The sequence below is a fragment of the Rattus norvegicus genome, assembly GCF_036323735.1.
Source record: "Rattus norvegicus strain BN/NHsdMcwi chromosome Y unlocalized genomic scaffold, GRCr8 chrY_unlocalized_9, whole genome shotgun sequence".
Classification (NCBI taxonomy): Eukaryota; Metazoa; Chordata; class Mammalia; order Rodentia; family Muridae; genus Rattus; species Rattus norvegicus.
The window spans coordinates 628253-647338 of NW_026947412.1; positions in this window are offsets into that span (position 1 = coordinate 628253).

A 19086-nucleotide genomic window follows, 5' to 3' on the forward strand; every position below is an offset into this window, starting at 1 on the left:
TCATTTAAAAAAGAAATAGAATTTAGTAAAAAATAAAGAAAAATGAAAGAAATAAAAGATAGAAAAACTGCAGGCTAATGTCACCAATGGTCTCAGAAATCTAAAGGGTCACCTTCAGAGAATGGGAGTCAGAGTAATACTAGTTCAAAGGCTGATATCATGAAGTGTCAACTAGAAGTACGATATCAGTGTCAGACACAAACTGCATTACAGGAATGGAAAGCATGTGGGAGATTCCTCTGAGCTGAGGAAACAATACTTGTCTTTACCTCCTTCCTTAGGACCTTTTTCTTTTGGGCAAAAAGAATAAAGGCATGAGCTCTCAGGAAAACAACTGTATGATTCCCAACACCTGGCTTTTGGAATAAATAAATGAATGTTATAAACGCTCTCACTTCCAGGTATCATAACAACAGGGAAGTCCAGATTCTTCTCAGAGGCTCCGAGCTCCTGATTCCGAAACGTGGAAGACTAAGACCAGGGCTTCTCTTCAGCGAACACACTTAGCCCCTACCCAGGACTCTCCGAACGTTCCCAGTGATGGCATATTTCTTCTTCTTTTTTTTATTTTTATTTTTTAATGAAAACAGAAGGCCAGCTGCCTTTTCCCCATCTCTGGTCTCTTCAGCCTTTTTGTTCTCCCTCCTAAATGATGGTTTACATTGAATGAGAGTCTAATTAGTAAACCTAGATTTACAGAAGGAATAACCCTTAGGCTGTGTTGTGATGACAACACATGTGGCATCACAGAAGAAGCTAGCGCACTCCAGGGTACAAGAGATTTTTCAGAGAGGGCCAAATGGTGATGTCAATGAGAACTGCCTTAGCCTACCTGCTGAACTATAATGGCCAGATTTGAGAGTGCCCCTTCAAGGAGTGTTTCCAGTGAAACAGAGGAAACCTTTATGTATTCATCTCTCTAAAACTAGAGACTTCTCTTAGCTTCATTAGTGTTTACATGATTTGAATGGAGAAACTTAGTCAGAGGCTTGTCATGGGTAGAACATATCTAGGATCATGGAAGGGAGGAGATTCTTCTAAACAATAATTCTAATCCAAAGTCCATTCCTGTGACCTTCAGTTCAACTGCCTAGCTTTTCTCTGTTTCCCAAAGGCCAGGATTTTCCCTACAGCCCTATTATTGAGTGAACATTGTATTTCATTTTCTTACTGTACATTCCTTGAAAGGGCACTATATATATATATATATATATATATATATATATATATATATATATATATATATATGTGTGTGTGTGTGTGTGTGTGTGTGTGTGTATATATATATATATAAATATATATATATATATATATATATATATATATCCTGAATGTGTACTCAAAAATTCTGTTTTCCAATTCAATATTTTTGTAATGAATTTGAGAACAATGGAGGCCAAGGCAAAGAGTGAATATAACAGGGTAAATACTGTGTAATTACTTCAAATGATAAACTACCAAATCCTTTTTTTTATCCAAAAATTACCAGATATCAGTAAAGCAATGTACAACATGGACAAGAGAAAGAGATTATGTAATACCTTTAGATGTCAGATAGCTAATATATACATTCCTGTGTTCCCAGGTTCAGGCTTGAGGGTTTTGGATGTTTTACATGGTTCTTTCTTCAGATAAAACATAAGAGTCAGGAGATTGGGCAGGGAGAGCAATGGCTTGAGGTCAAGGAAAACCTCAACATTACTAGTTTCATAAGAACAGAAGGAAGTCAATTTGGTATTTTCATTTGTAAATTCTAAATAATTGATGTAGTTCCAAAGTATCCATGTTTAAATTCCACCTAATCTCATAGCTTGTATGATATATATATATATATATATATATATATATATATATATATATATATATGACTGTTGAAGCTAAGAATTGCATGCCTCCAGGAGCAGGATATAGATCTTTCCTGAGATACACAGCTAAAGCTGGTCCAATAGAGAAATGAAAGCTAGTGGCAAACCATTGAACTGAGAATGGACCTCTTGCTAGTAGATTTTGAGAAACGATTACAAGAGCTGTAGGGGCATTAAAACCATAAGAACAACAATGCCAAGGAACCAGATATTTCAGGTACTAAACCAATATTCAAAGAATGTATATGGACAGACCTAAGTTTCCCACTGAATATGTAGCAGAGGATGGCCTTTTTGGGCACCAAAGGAAGGAGAAGCCCTTTGGTTTCATCACTAGGTTTAGCTCCCAGTTTATGGGAATGTCAAGGGGCAGTAAGGGTGGTTTTAGAGGAATTGGATGGGGACTACTTAGAGATCTTATGGACAGGAAACTGGAAAAGGTAATACAGATGTATGGAATTAAAAGCAAAAAAAATATTCAAAATGAAAGAAATTAAAGAAAAGAAAACTGGCTGCTAATCACCCCTATTGACACAGAAATATAAAGAGTCACTGTCAATGTATGGTAGACAGAGTAATACTAGTTGAAAGACTGAGATCATGAATTCTCAACTAGAAGCACTTTTCTCTCCCATATATGAGTGTCGGACACAACATGCACACTGTAGGAATCCAAAGCTTGGAGGAGTTTACACTGAGCTGAGGATAGAATAATGACCTTTCCCTTCTTCCTTAGGGTGCTTTTCTACTGGGAAAAAAGAATAAAATTGATGAGCTCTCAGGAAAACAGAATCCTTCCCAACATTTGGATTTTGGGATAAAGAAATTAGTGATATAAACTCTCTGATTCCAGGAACCATAACAAGCAGGGAAGTCCAGATAATTCTGAGAGAATCCCAGCTCCAGGTTTGCATATGTGGAAGGTTCAGATCCAGGCTATCTCTTCAGGTAACCCACACAGCCCCTACCCAGGACTCATGTATATTTCCCATGGACCAGGTATTGCTTCCTTTTTTATATACCAAGACAGAAGTCCTGCTTCCTTTTCCCCATCTCTGATCTCTTCATCCTCTTTGTTCCCCTTCCCAAAGATTGTTTACTCTGAATTATAGGAAAATTAGTAAACCCTAGAGGTACTGAAGGAATATCAGAGAGGGAGATGCATACAGGACAACATTTGTGACATCACAGAATAAACTAGGGTTCTCCAGGATACAAGAGATTTTTTTCAAGGATGGACAAATGATAATGTCACTGAGAACTGCCATGACTTACCTGCTAAAAGCTATCTTTATATTGACCAGATTTGGCGGTGCTATTTCCAGGATAGTCTCCTGTGACACTGTGGAAACCTTTCCTTACTACATCTCTCTAAAATTAGAGATCTCTTTGTGCTTCATTAATGGTTGCCTGCTCTGAATTGAGAAAGTTAGTCAGGGGATTGCAATTGGTAGAAAAGATCTAGGAACATGGAGTGGAGGAGATTCATCTGGATAATAATTTTATTCCCAGGTCCATTCCTGTGATATAAAGTTCAATTTTTTAGGTTTTCTTTGTTTCCCAATAGCCAGTATTTTCCATACAGACATTTAATTGGGTGAATATTGTATTACATTTTCTTTTCTTTTTCTTTTTCTTTCTTTTTTTTTTTTTTTTTTTTTTTTTTTTTTTTTTTTTTTTTTTTTTTTTTTTTTTTTGGAGCTGGGGACTGAAATCAGGGCCTTGAGCTTGCTAGGCAAGCGGTCTACCACTGACCTAATTCCCCAACACTGTATTACACTTTCTTATTGTACATTCCTTGATAGGGGACTTTATGTATATTCCTGAAAGTATACTCAAAAATTCTGTTAACGAATTCAATTTTTTGCAATGGTTTTGTAAACAAAGGGAACCAACCTATAGAGTGAATATAACAGTGTATATATTGTATACCTACTTCAAATGATAAACTCAAATCTCCTTATTTTATCTAAAAATTACCAGACATCACTATAGCAAAGGACAACATGGAGTATAGAATGCGGTTCTGAAGTCACATTAAGTTACATTTCTGTAATATCTACGTTCCTGTTTTCCCAGTTCTAGACTTGCAGGTTTTGGATGTTTTACCATGATTCTTTCTTCAAGGAAAACAAAATTCAGGAGGATGGGCAGGGAGAGGAATGGCATGAGGTCCAGGGAAACCTCAACTTCAATAGGTTCATAAGAACAGGAGGAAGTCTATTTGGCATTTGTGAATTCTACATTTTTGACCTCCTTATGCAGAATCTATGTCTAAAATCATAGCTGAAGAAGCTGTAGATAGATTAGATATAGATATAGAGATAGAGATAGAGATAGAGATTGAGATAGATAGATAGATAAAGATACAGATACTGATACAGATACAGATATAGATATAGATTGATAAACATATCTGCCACCAAAACTAGAAAAGATTGTTGAAGCTAAGAAGTGCATGCTGCCAGGAACCGGATAATATATATGTATATATATATATATATATATATATATATATATATATATATATATAAATTTCTTGACAAACACAGCTAGAGCATGGTAAATACAGAAGTGAATGTTAGTGGTAAACCAGTGACCTGAAAACAGACCTATTGTTGGTAGATTTTGAAAAAGGATTACAAGAGCTAAAGGGATTTTTAGCCACATAAGAACAACAATGGCAATGAACCAGAGCATTCCAATTATAAACCCATATTAAAAGATTGTACATTGAGAGACCTATGGTTGAAAATACACAGGTAGCAGAGGATGGCTTTTTGGGCACCAATGGAAGCAGAAGCCCTTGATCCTCCCTAGGTTTGACAGCCATTTCAAGGGAATGTCAAGGGCCTGTAAGAGGAAGTATAGAATAATGGGTGGGGGACCGGTTAGGGACCTAACCTACAGGAAACTGGGATAGGAAAATATATTTGAAATGTAAATATAGAAATATCCCATTCAAAAAAGCAATAAAACTTGCTATAAAATTTAAAAAATAATAAAAAAAATTAAAAGAAAAGAGAATTGCCAGCAAATCACATCTATTCATTCAGAAATCTAAAGGGTCACTCTCAGGAGAGTAACACTAGTGGAAAGACTGAGATGGTGAAGTCTCAAATAGAAGCTCTTCTCTCTCCCAGACATCAGTGTCAGACACAAACTGCACTATAGGCATCCAAAGCATGGAGGAGTGTACAGTGAGCTAAGGACACAATATTTGACTTTCCCCTCTCCCTTAGGACATTTTTCTTCTGGGCAAAATTAAAAAAAAATGATGAGCTCTCAGGAAAACAATTCTGCCCTTCCCAACACCTGGCTTTGGAATAAATAAAATAATGTTATAAACTCTCTGATTTCCGGGAACCATAAAAAGCAGGGAAGACCAGATGAGAAGCTCTCATCTCCTGATTCTCAGATGTGGAAGGCTCAGATCAAGGATAACTCTTCAGTGAACTCAGTGAACACCTATCCATGAAACACTGAGCTTTCCCATGGATGACATATTTCTAGCATTGTTTATAACAAGACAATGCCCAGCTTCCTTCTCTCTATCTCTGATCTCTTCGTCCTTCTTGTTCTCACTCCCAAATGGCTGTTTCCTCTGAATTAGAGGACAAATAGTAAACACTAAAGGTAATGAAGGAATATCTAAGAGGCAGTTGCTTTCAGCACAACACTTGTGATATCATTGCAGAAGCTAGGACTTTCCAGGATACAAGAGATTTTTCAGGTAGGGCCGAATGATGATGTCATTGAGAACTGCCATGGCATACCTGCTAAACATTCCTCCCAATGACCAGATTCAAAGGTGGCCTTTCCTGGAGTGTCTCCTGTGATACAGTGGAAACCTTTATGTACTCCATCTCTCTAAATTTAGTGACTTCTCTTTGCTTCATTAGTGGTTACTTCCCGTAAATGGAGAAAGTTAGTCAAGGGGTTGGCATTGGTAAAAATGATTTAGGCATATGGACAGGAGGAGTTTCTTCTAGATATTATTTGTTTCCCAGATTCATTCCTGTGACATACAGTTCATTTTTTTTCTCTGTTTCCCAAAGTACAGTTTTTTCCCTACAAACCTTAATTGAATAAATATTGTGTTTCACTTTCTCATTGTACTGTCCTTGATAGGGGACTTTATAAATATTTTTGAATGTGTACTCAAAAATTCTGCTTTCCAATTCCATTTTCTGCCATGATTTTGGCAACAAAGGGGCCCATCTATACAGTGAGTATAACAGTGTAAATATTGTGTACCTTCTTCAAATGAAAAACTCACAAATCCTTATTTTATTCAAAAATTTTAGGACATCAGTAAACAAAGGACCACATGGTGTATAGAATTCGTTCCTGTAGTCCTTTTTGATATCAACACTACAGTATCTACCTTCCAGTGTTCCAGTGCCAGATGTGAGGGTTTTGGAAGCTTTATCGTGATTCTTTCTTAAGGCCAAACATGAGATGCAGGAGGATGGGCAGGGAAAAGAATGGCTTGAGGACCAGTGAAACCTCAACTTCAATAAGTTCATGAGAACAGGAGGAAGTCTATTTGGCATTGTCCTTTGTGGATTTTACATTCTTGACCTGGTTGCACAGAATCCATGTTAAAATTCCACCTTACGTCATAACTGTAGCAGCCATCAAGCATATATATATGCCACCAAAACTAGATAATATTGATGAAGCTAAGTAGTGCATTCTCCCAATAAATAGATACAGATCTTTCCTTAGAGACACAGATAGATCATGTCAAATACAGAAGCGAGTGCTAATGGCAAACAAGTAAATGGACCTCTTGTTGGTAGATTTTGAGATAGGATTACAAGAGATGAAGGGGCTTTCAAACGCATAAGAACAACAATGTCAATGAACTAGTGCTTTCTGGTAGTAAACCAATATTCAAAAATGGTTCATGGACAGAATTATGGCTCGAACAGCATATGAGACAGAGTATGTCGTTGTTGAGCATCAATGGAAGGAGAAACCATTTGTTCTCCCTGGGTTTGACTCCCAGTTCAATGGAATGTAAAGGGGCAGTAAGGGGAGCAGTAGAACAAGGGGACAAGACAGGATAGGAATCTTATGAGCAGGAAATTGGGAAAAGAAATAACATTTGAAATAAGAATATAGAAATATCCAATTAATAATAAGGAATATAATTTGGTGAAAAATAAAAAAAGAAAGAAATTATATAAAAGAGCATGACCAGCTAATCATACCTATTGACTGAGAAATCTAAAAAGTCACTGACAAGGAAGGATAGTCAGAGTAATACTAGTGAAAAGACTGAGATGATGAAGACTCAACTAGAAGCACTTCTCTTTCCCAGATATCAGTGTCAAACACAAACTGCACTATAGATATCCAAAACATGGTGAAATTTTCTGTGAGCAAAGACACAATAATTGTCCTTCCCTTCTCCCTTACGTCAGTGTCAGACACAAACTGCACTAAAGGAATCCAAATCATGGAGGAGGTTAATCTGAGCTGAGGACATAATACTTGTCTTTTCTTTCTTACTTAGGACTTTTTTCTTCTGTGAAAAACAGAATAAGAGCAATGAGCTCTCAGGTAAACAACCATTCCCTTCCTAACACTTGGCTTTAGGGATAAAGAAATTAATGATATAAACTCTCTGATATCCAGGAACCATAACAAGCAGGGAAGTCCAGATGATTCTCAGAGGCTCCCTGCTCCATAATCCCATATCTGGAAGGCTCAGGACAAGGCTATCTCTTCAGCCAACCCACTCAGTCCCTACCCAGGACGCAGAGCTTTCCCATAGACTACACATTTCTTCCTTTTTTATTAGCAAGACAGAAGGCCACCTTCCTTCTCCTCATCTCTGATCAATTCATGCTCTTTGTTCTCCCCCCCTCAAATATCTGTTTACTTTGAATTAGAGGCCAATTAGTTAACCCTTGAGGTACTAATGAAAAATCTGAGATTAAATTGCTGTAACAACAACACTTGTGACATCATAGAAGAAGCTAGGGCTCTGCAGAATACAGGATTTTTTTTAAGGAGGGCCTAATGATGATATCACTGAGAATTGCCATGGACTTCCTGCTGAACTGCTTTACTAACATTGACTAGATTCAAGGGTGCACTTTACAGGAGTGTCTCCTGTGAATCAGTGGAAAACTTTACATACTATATCGCTCTAAAGTTAGGGAATTCTCTTGGCTTCATTATTGTTTACATGATCTGAATGGAGAAAGATATTCAGGGGCTTGGCATGTGTAGATAAGATTTAGGAACCTAGAGTGGATTAGATTCTTCTGGATAATAATTTTATTCCCAGGTCGATTCCTATGGTCTTTTGTTCAATTTTCTCAGATATCTCTGTTTGCCAAACTCTAGGATTTTCCCTATAGTCCTTTAATAGAATGAATATTATATTATAATTTCTTATTGTACATTCCATGATAGGGGACTTTATAATATTCCTGAATGTGTACTCAAAAAATTTGTTTTCCAATTCCATTTTCTGCAATGATTTTGGCAACAAAGGAGGCCCAACTATAGAGTAAGTATATCAGTGTAAATACTGTGTACATGCTTCAAATGACACACTCTCAAATCCTTATTTTATCCAAAAATTACCATACTTCAATAAAGGGAAGTACCACATGGACTATAGAATTCGGTTCTCTAGTCCCATTTGATATCACTTCTGCAATATCTACCTTCATGTGTTCCATTGCCATACTTGAGGGTCTCGGATATTTTACCATGAGTCCTTATTAAGGCCAAACATAAGATATAGGAGACTGGGCAGGGAGAGGAATGACTTGAGGGCCAGTGAAGCCTCAATTTCAGTAGTTTCCAAAGAACAGGATGGAATCTATTTGGAGTTCCCATTTGTGGATTCTACAGTCTTGACCTAGATGTGCAGAATCAATGATAAAATTCCAGCTAAACTCATAGCTGTAAGAGCCACCAAAAGTACATATGTATACATTAGAAACTAAAACTAGACAAAGTTGATGAGGTAAGAAGTGAATTCTTCCAGGAAACAGATATAGATATTTCCTGAGAAGAACAGCTATATTATGCCAAATACAGAAGTGAATGCTAGTGGCAAACTAGTGAACTGAAAATGGACTTCTTGTTTGTAGATGTGCAGAAAAGATTACAAGAGCTGAAGGGGCTTTAACACCATAAGAAGAACAATGCCAATGAACCAGAGCTTTTTGATACTAGACCAATATTAAAAGAATGTACATGGACACAGCTATGGCTCCAACTCCATATGTTGAAGAGGTTGGACTTGGTGAGCAACAATGGAAGGAGAAGTCCTTGGTTCATCTTGGTTTGACTCCAAGTTCAAGGTAATGTCAAGGAGTAGTAAAGATGGTTATAGAAGAAGGGGAGGGGGACCAGTTAGGGATCTTATGGGCAGGAAACTGGGAAAGGAAATAACATTTTAAATGTAATTATAAAAACATTCAGTTAAAAAAAGAAATGAAATTTGATAAAAAATGAAAGATATAAAAGAAAACTGCCAACTAATCATACCTATTGACTTGGAAATCTAAAATGATAGACAGAGTAATACTAGTGGAAAGACTGAGATGATGAAGTTTGAACCAGAGCACTTCTCTCTCCCAGATATAACTGTCAACCACTGAACTGAGAACGGGACCACCGTTGAAGGAATCAGAGAAAGAACTCAAATAGCTTGAAGGAGCTCAAGACCCTTTTTGAACAACAATGCCAAGCAACCAGAGTTTCCAGGGACTAAGCCACTACCCCTAAGGACTATACAAAGACTGACCTCATAGGTAGCAATGAATATTCTAGTAAGATAACCAGTGGAAGGGGAAGACTTTGGTTCTGCTATGACTGAACCCACAGTGAACGTGATTGTTGGGGGAAATGCGGCAATGGGGGGAGGATGGGGAGGGGAACACGCATAAAGAAGGGGAAGGGGAGGGATTAGGGTTATGTTTGCCCGGAAACCGGGAAAGGGAATAACACTCGAAATGTAATAAGAAACACTCAAGTTAATAAAAAAAAAGTTTCAGACAAAAACTGCAATATAGGGTATCCAGAACATTGAAGAGGTTTCTTTGAGCTGAGAACACAATACTTATCCATGCCATCTTCATTAGTACCTATGTCTTTTTTACAAAAAGTATAAAGTCCATGACCTGTCAGTGATACAACTGTGCCCTTCACAACACCTGACTTTTGGTATAAAGAAATGAATGATATAAACTCTCTGACTTCCAGGAAGCAAAATAACAGGGAAGTCCAGATGCTTCTGAGAGGCTCCTGGCTCCTGGTTCCCTTATGTGGAAACCACATAACTTCAGAGATACCCCTCAACACCTAACAAGGACACACTAAGCTTTCCCAAGCACCACATATTTCTTCCTTCTTTTTTATACCAAGACAGAAGGCCAGCTTCCTTATCCCCATCTCATATCCTTCATCCTCTTTGTTCTCACTCCCAAATTGTCTCTGAATAAGATTCCAATTAGCAAACCTTAGAGGTATTGAAGGAAAATCTGAGAGGCAGTTGCAGTCATGACAACATAAGGAGGTAGGGCTCACCAGGTTATAAGAGAGTTTTCATGGAGTTCCTAATGATGATGTCACTGAGAAATACGGTGGTCTACATGATGAACACCTTTCCTTACATTGTCCAGATTCAAGAGTGCCCTTACTAGGTATGTCTCCGGTAACACAGTGGAAACCTGTATGTACTACATCACTCTAAAGTAGAGACTTCTCTCTGTTTCACTAGTGGTTACATGCTCTGAATGGAGAAAGTTAGACAGGGGCTTGGCATGGGTAGAGAAGATGTAGGAACATGGAGTGTAGGAGATTCTTCAAGACAATATTTTATTCCCAGGATCATTCCTGTGACAATGAGTTCAATTTTCTGGGTTTTCTTTATTTCCCAAAGGCCAGTATTTTCTCAACTACCTTTAATTGAATGAATATTGTATTTCAATTTCTTACTGTAAATTCCTTGATAGGGGACTATGTAAATGTTCCTCAATGTGTAACCAAAAATTCTGTTTCCAATTAAAATTTCTGTAATGATTTTGGTCACAAAGGGGGCCCAGCCATAGAGTGAGTACAACAGTATAAATACTGTGTGCCTATTTCAAATGATGAATTCCCAAATCCTTATTTTATCAAAAAATTACCAGACATCAGGAAAGCAAAGGACAACATGGACTATTGAATTTGGTTCTCTACTCCCATTTGATGCCAGTACTACCCTATCTATCTTACAGTGTTACCATGGCCAGACTTGAGTGTTTAGGATGTTTTACCATGATTCTTTCTTAAGGCCTAATGTAATCTTCCAGATGATGGGCAGGGTTGAAGAATGGCTTGAAGACCAGTTAAATGTCTACTTCAATAGGTTCATAAAAACAGCAGGGGTTGGGGATTTAGCTTAGCAGTAGAGTGTTTGCCTAGCGAACGCAAGGTCCTGGGTTCTGTCCCCAGCTCTGAAGAAAAGAAAAAAAAAAAAGCAGGAGGGAGTCTATTTGCATTGTCATTTGTGAATTCTACATTCTTGACATAGTTGGGGAGAGTCAATGATAACAGTCCACTTAACAACATAAGTGTAGAAGCCACCAAAATTATTTATGTACATCAGCCACCAAAACTAGATAAGATTGATAATGCTAATAAGTGCATTCTTCCAGGAACTGGATATAGATATTTACCTAGAGACACAGATACAGCATGTCTAATACGGAAGTGAATGCTAGTAGCAAACCAGTGAACTGAAAACGGCCCTCTTGTTGGTAAATTTTAAAAAAGGATTAGAAGAGCTAAAGGTGCTTTCAACCCCATAAGAACAACAATGACAATAAACCAGAGCCTTCTCATACCAGACCAATAAACAAAGAACGTACATGGACTGATCTATGTCTCCAAATGGATATGTGGCAGAGAATGACCTTTTTGGGCAATAATGGTGATGATGCCCTTGGTCTTCCCTAATTTGTCTCACAGTACAAGGGAATGTCAATGGACAGAAAGACTGGTTATAGAAGTAAGAAAAAAGAACAGGTAGGGATCATAAAGGAAGAAACTGGGAAAGGAAATAATATTTTAAATGTAAATAGAGAAAACATCCAGTTAAAAAAAGCAATAAAATTTTCTAAAAAATATGAATGACATAAAAGAAAAGAAAGATGCCAAGTAATCACACATATTGTCTAGGAAAACTGAAGTGGTAGTCTGAGTAATGCTAGTGGAAAGACTGAGATGATCATGTCTCAACTAGAAGCACTTCTCTCTCCCAAATATCAGTGTCAGACACAAAGTGCACAATAGATATCCATAGCATGGAGTTTACTCAGAGATAAGCACATAGTACTTGTTTTTCCCTTCTTCCTTAGGACCCTTTCTTCTTGACAAAGTATAAAGGTCATGACTTTTCAGTAAAACAAATATGCCTTTCAAACACTTGGCTTTTTAAATAAAGAAATGAATGATATAAACCCACTGTCTTCCAGGAACCATAAGAAGAGAAAAGTCCAGTGTGTAGGAAGTTCTTCTAGACAATATTTTTATTCACAGGTCATTCCTGTACACTATATCTAGTTTCCAGTGTTTGCATGCCCAGACTTGAGGGTAGGATGATTTACCATGATTCTTTCTTAAGGCCAAACATAAGATACTGGACGAGGGGCAGGGAGAAAAATGTCTCGAGGACCAGTTAAACATCTACTTCAAAAGGTTCATAAAAACAGGAGAGAGTCTATTTGAAATTTTCATTTGTGAATTCTACATTCTTGACATAGTTGGGCAGAATCCATGTTAACTTTCCACGTAAACACTTAGGTGTAGGAGCCACCAAATGTATATATGTATACATCAGCCAACAAAGCTAGATAAAATTGATGAAGGTAAGAAGTGCATTCTGCCAGGAACTGGATATAAATATTTACTGAGAGACACAGATACAGCATGTCGAATACAGAAGTGAATGCTGGTAGCAAACCAGTGAACTGAAAACGGACCTCTTGTTGGTAAATTTTCAAAAAGGATTAGAAGTGCTGAGGGTGCTTTAAACCACATAAGAACTATGCCAGTGAACCAGAGCGTTTGGTTACTAGACCAATATACAAGGAAAGTACATGGACTGACCTATGGCTCCAAATGCATATGTTGCTGAGGATGGCCTTTTTGGGCAACAATGGAAATGAAGCCCTTGGTCCTCCCTAATTTGTCTCCCAGTTCAATGGAATGTCAACAGAAAGAAAGACTGGTTAAAGAAGTAGGAAAAGGGAACAATTAGGGATCTGAAGGGCAAGAAACTTGGAAAAAAATAATATTTTAAAGGTAAATATAGAAACATCCAGTTATTAAAAGCAATAAAATTTGCTAAAAAGAGAAACATATAAAAGAGAAGAAAGCTGCCAAGTAATCGCACATTATGATACAGAAATCTGAAGTGGTATTCAGAGTAATATTAGTGGAGAGACTGAGATGATGAAGTCTCAACTACAAGAACTTCTCTCTCTGTGATATCAGTGTCAGGCACAAACTGTACTATTGATATCCAAAGCATGGAGTAGTTTACTCGGAGCTAGGGACTCAATACTTCTTTTTCACTTCTTCCTTAGGACCTTTTCTTCTTGACAAAAAGAGTAAAGGTCATAACCTCTCAAGGAAACATATATGCCCTTCACAACACTTGGCTTTTGGAATAAAAAAATGAATGATATAATCCCACTGACTAGGGAAACCATAACATCAGGGAAGTACAGATGTTTCTGATAGGATCCCAGTTCTGATTCCCATATGTGAAAGGCTCAGATCAAGTCTATCTCTTCAGTGATCCCACTCAACACCTACCAAGGACTCACTAAGCTTTCCCAAAAACCACATGTTTCTTTCTTGTTTTTTATGCCAAGACAGAAGGACAGCCTCCTTCTCTTCATTTCCAATCTCTTCATCGTCTTTGTTATCTCTCCCCAATTTGCTCTGAATTTGAGGCCAATTAGTAAACCCTACAGGTACTGAAGGATTTCTGAGAGGCAGTTTCAGTCAAAACAGCAGTTGTGACATCACAGAAGAGGGTCTAATGGTGATGTCGGTGAGAAATGCCATGGCCTACCTGCTGAACAGTTATCCTTACACTGACATGATTCCAGGGTGCCCTTTCTAGTTCTATCTCCTGTGGCACAGTGGAAACCTTTATTTACTCCATCTCTCAACAGTTAGCGACTTCATTTGCTTCATTAGTGGTTACATGGTGTGAATGGAGAAACTTAGTCAGGGGCATGGCATGGGTAGAAAACATCTAGGAACTTAAAATGGAGGAGATTCTTCTGGATAATAATTTTATTACCAGGTTCATCCCTGTGACATATATTTCAATTTACTAGGTTTTCTCTGTTTCCCAAAGACCTGTATTTACCCTACAGATCTTTAATTGAGTGAATATTGTATTTCATTTTCTAATTGAACATTCCATGAGAGGGGACTTTATATATATTCCTGAATATCATATCAAAAATCTGTTTTCATTTCTATTTTTTTCAGTGATTTTGTCAACAAAGTGGGTCCAGTAGTAGAATGAATATAACAGTGAAAATATTGTGTACCTACTTCAAATGATAAACTCCAAAATGCTTATTTTATCCAAAAATTAGCAGATATCAATAAAACAAAGGGCAACATAGAGTATAGAATGTGTTCTCTTTCCATTTAAGTATCAGTTCTCTCATATCTACCTACCTGTGTTCCCAGTGTCAGTCTTGGGGGGTTTGGATGTTTTAGCATGATTATTTCTTCAGGCCATACATAATACTTATGAGGATGGGCAGTGAGAGGAATGACTTGAGGTCCAGTTAAACCTCAACTTCAATAGGTTCCTAAGAACAGGAGTAAGATTATTTGGCATTGTCATTTGTGGATTCAACATTCTTGAGCTAGTAGCACAGAATCCATACTAAAATTCTACCTAACCTCATTGGTGTAGGAGAATATATATATCACCAAAACTAGATATGATTAATGAAGCTATGTAGTGCATGCTGCCAGGTACCGGATATATATCTTTCCTGAGAGACACACCTAGAACATATCAAATACAGAAGTGAATGCTAGTGGCAAACGAGTTTACTGAAAACTGATCTGTTGTTGGTAGATTTTTGAGAAGGGATTACAAATGCTCTGTAAGTGAGTGTTCTGAGGGTACATGGAAGAGAATGTGGGACAAAGGACGCAAAGAAGGATGCCAAGACAAGAGTCTGAACAAGGTGTCAATTTTATTTTTCTCCAAGGCTGAATTTATCCCATAACAGGGGTAACAGAGGGAGGGAGGAAACTAAGAAACATTTACGCAGGGCAAGATCACAGGATTCGTTTGGTCACAGAACTGATGTTGAAAGGATGTCAGAGAGTTCACAGGTGTGTCATATTATTAATCATCAGGACAACATTATCATATTATTATTTTTCTTGACCACCAAATTTGTATTAGTCTTCTACGGCTGCCTGGGGATTTTCCATGAACCTAGTCAACCATAACCTTACTTATATTCAAATGTAAAAGTGACCAATGGCCATGTATGTCCTGGAATGAACCCCTTGGAAACTGCGTCTGTCTTAGGTTGGGGTGTTATTTATCACATGGCCAAGAGAATCTTGTAACCAGGGCCCATCATGGGATAAGGCAGCAGCTAATGTCGGCCCTCCTGTCTTAGGCCGCTTATTCATGAACATATCACTCTATTATCCATCATTGACTGTCCAGCTCAGCATGCAGTGGTGACAATTTTTTGGTTTTTCAGCAAACGCATCAGGACAGTATGTAAAAAAGAATGTTGGCCCCATCTGACTGAAGGACAAAAATGTCCTTGCCTGAACTGAGATGGAGATTTGTGTTTGAGTTTGACCCTCATCAAAGCATCATCGAGAGGTAGCCTATGATGATATAAGTGAATAGGTTTGTTGCTATATTGTCTCCCTGTTATTTAACAAGGCTGGTTAAATGATTAAATGTCCAAGGTCCAAAATATATAAGTAAAAGACAAAGAGATAAACAGGTATCCCATGCATGGCAAATAAGAAATAAGCAAACCACATGTCATTAAAGTACAACATCAATAACTGAGAAATAAATAATGTGTTGATACATAGAAGGAAAAATAACATTCTGATTGACATTTTTATATATTTCAAAATAAATCATGTTTTGAATAAATCATAAATTTGTGTTCCTGCAACAATCATAATTGCATTATCCAAAAAGTCAAATCCTATGAAAGTTATTGCATTGTTGAAGAATACATATTTTAGCTGTCCTGGAGTGGGTGGTAGGATACTGATTCTTCTTGGGCGATGGCAGTGGACTTGAATCAGTGCAGATCTTTGAGGAAGCAGGTCCTCTCAGTGGAGTGCAGGCTGAAGATGAAGTCATGTGTACCTTGCGGCATGTTCAGTGCCTTCCTGGGCTCCTTCTTTGGATCAGTGCCCAAAAGCGAAGCAGTAAGAATGCACTGTCACTTTTAACAATTTTATAGTAAATATAATCTCCATATCAGCACCTGATTGAAGCATTGTAAGACCCCAACTATATCCATCTGTCCAATCCTGGTTCAGACCGTGGAGTTAAATTTAATATTTAGGGGGGTTCACCATCCCCTTGCTTTAGAATTAGGACCTTCAGAATGTGAATCTCGGACATGCATTAAGCAAGTTGGGATATACTTTAAGTCAAAGTACACAGTGTCTTAGGTCATAAAATTCTTAAGAAGAGCTGTAAGGGGCCTGGCAAGAGTGCTATGGAGTGGCCTGATGAGAGCAGGTGTAACAACCTTATCAGGTGACAAATAGCATTCAGTCACACAGCTAAATGAGCCAGCTTTCTTGGGGCGAAAAGGCCAGCCCATAATTGAGCAGAAGCCTTGTGCCTGTGAAACAAAAATGAGAGCAGAGGGGCAGCTGGTCTGTTACTGGCTGTCCTTCTGGACTCAGCTCAGCTCAGCTCCTTAGAGTCAGCTCAGTGGCTCTGCCTCTCAAGAGACCCAGCCTCTGAAGGACACTAGGCTTCCAGTAGGAATTAATAACAAAAGGATGGGGAGATGGTTAGGATCTGAGTAGTAAATGCCAAGTGGTTGACAAAATCATTTTATGGTTCATCTGCTTTAGGGGGGAAGTTTCTTCCAGCATGTCAGACATGCCTGATGACCTTCCCCCAAAAGACCAGGAGAAAGTAGCATTTGAGTATTGAAGGGGGTTTGCCCAAGGTGTTGTTATCCGACTGAAGCCTCAGGTATCAGAGAGTAAGCTATAGTTAGAGGCAATTGGTTTTAAGGACACTTTCTGCTGCCATTCCTGAGGCAGGGTCACAATTGCATTGGGTTTCCTGCCTCTTACAACCAATAAATATATGACTAACAGTGGAGTACTGATCTTTAATAGAAGTATAGCCCTCCCAGTACTGCAGGAGTAGCCCTTCACTAAGCCATCTCACTTAGTTAGAGGGCCATGGAAAAAAAAAACATTGACCATGACCTTGGCCACAGCCTCCAATTAGTGTAAGATGAAGAGCCGGTGCCAACACTTTCTCCTCATGTCATACTAGAGTAAGGCCTGTTTTGTCTGGCAAAACAAAGTTCCTCGTAGTCTGGTGCAGAGTCTTTCTTAAACTATTTTAGGGACTACCCTGACCCCCAACCTGGGGCATTTTGACCATGGGACAAGAACTGACTGCTGCAGTGGTAGGATCAGAGGCAGTGTCTTTGTTAATGATGACTAACAAGGAAGGGACTTAATGATGAAGACCAACTCCTCACTTGCAATAGGGCCAGCAGATAAGGCAGGCTCCCTGGCAGAAAGCAATTTCTCTGAAGCAAATTATTTCCAAGTTAAGCACCAAGAGGACCAAGTAAAACTTCTTGAGAAACAAAGCAAACAGTTCCATGATTTCAAACACTATCATCAGCCCAAGTCCAAAAATTAAACAAAAGCCAAAAAAAGACACTCAGCAATACCAAAGAAAACAAAATAGAAAAACAGGACCAAGAAAAATCATTCTATAAGTGAATCCAACAGATGCCTGTTACCTTCAGTACCTGGCCCAAAATGCAGCTTAACCTTAGCTTCTTCTGGGAAGAGGCAGACCATCTGATCCCACCTCCCAATGGGATTCTAGAGTGTCCCCTAGATTCCTTTTTCCTCCTAGAGCCTCCTCTAGGCCCTATGGCTTGTGTCAACTAGCAAGTCAACCTGTCACAACTGTAAGCCCCTTACAGGACCAATAGTGACAACCGAGTGGACTCTAAACCTTTTCCAGTGGGGACTCAAACCCTGCAGACATCAGAGGCAGACAACACAAGTCAACATGAAACAAAGACGAGACATGACACGGAGATAAAACAGAAAGTAACACAGAACACAAAAGACTGACTTGTTTGAGATTACTTGTGATTTCTTCACCAATTGTGGTTTGGAGGGAGTACAGTTCCCTGTGATGCACCAAAAACCCATAGTGGACCACTTCTGGAGTGCAACCACGGAGCATAGATTGACAAATGACCGGAGCAGTAGCATGAGTGTATAAGGTTTTTAATCCACATATGTGGGGTTGCTCATCCACACAAGGAGAGGCAACCTTGTACCCAAAATGCACATAAATTTTATTCACTACAGATTGTAGACTTCAGTGAAAGTGTTAGCTCATTCATTAAACTATCACAAACTCTATACTATCTTTTGAATCAATTGCTCCTTCCTGGGGGATTTATGGACAATATTTTTACAAAATCTAAGATTTTTTTTTTAAATTTTTAACCGTATTCATTGTGTCCTGAGTGACTCCCTGAGTCATGTCACAAAAGATTCCTGTAGAATGCTTGTGCCATCTCTCAGCAGAAGCTCTGGGAGGTGGTGGTGGGTGGGAGCAAAAACTCCAAGGGGGAGCAAAGGCTTTCAAAAACAAAGAAGACAGACCAGCCTATTTACAGGGAATGACTTTCTCCTCTAGGACACCTTCAAAGAGCCTCTCCTTGGGTGCCATTTGTAAGTGAGAGGTCTGAGGGTGCCTGGAATAGAACTGGGTAAAAGGGTAACAATGTAGGTTGTTAAGATAAGACTCTGATCAAGGTGACAATTTTATTTTCCTCCAAGGCTGAATTTATACCATAACAGTGGTAACATAGGGTGGGGAGAAGTAAGAAACATTTACTCAGTCCAAAGATACAATATTGGTGTGGTCATGGAATCAGCT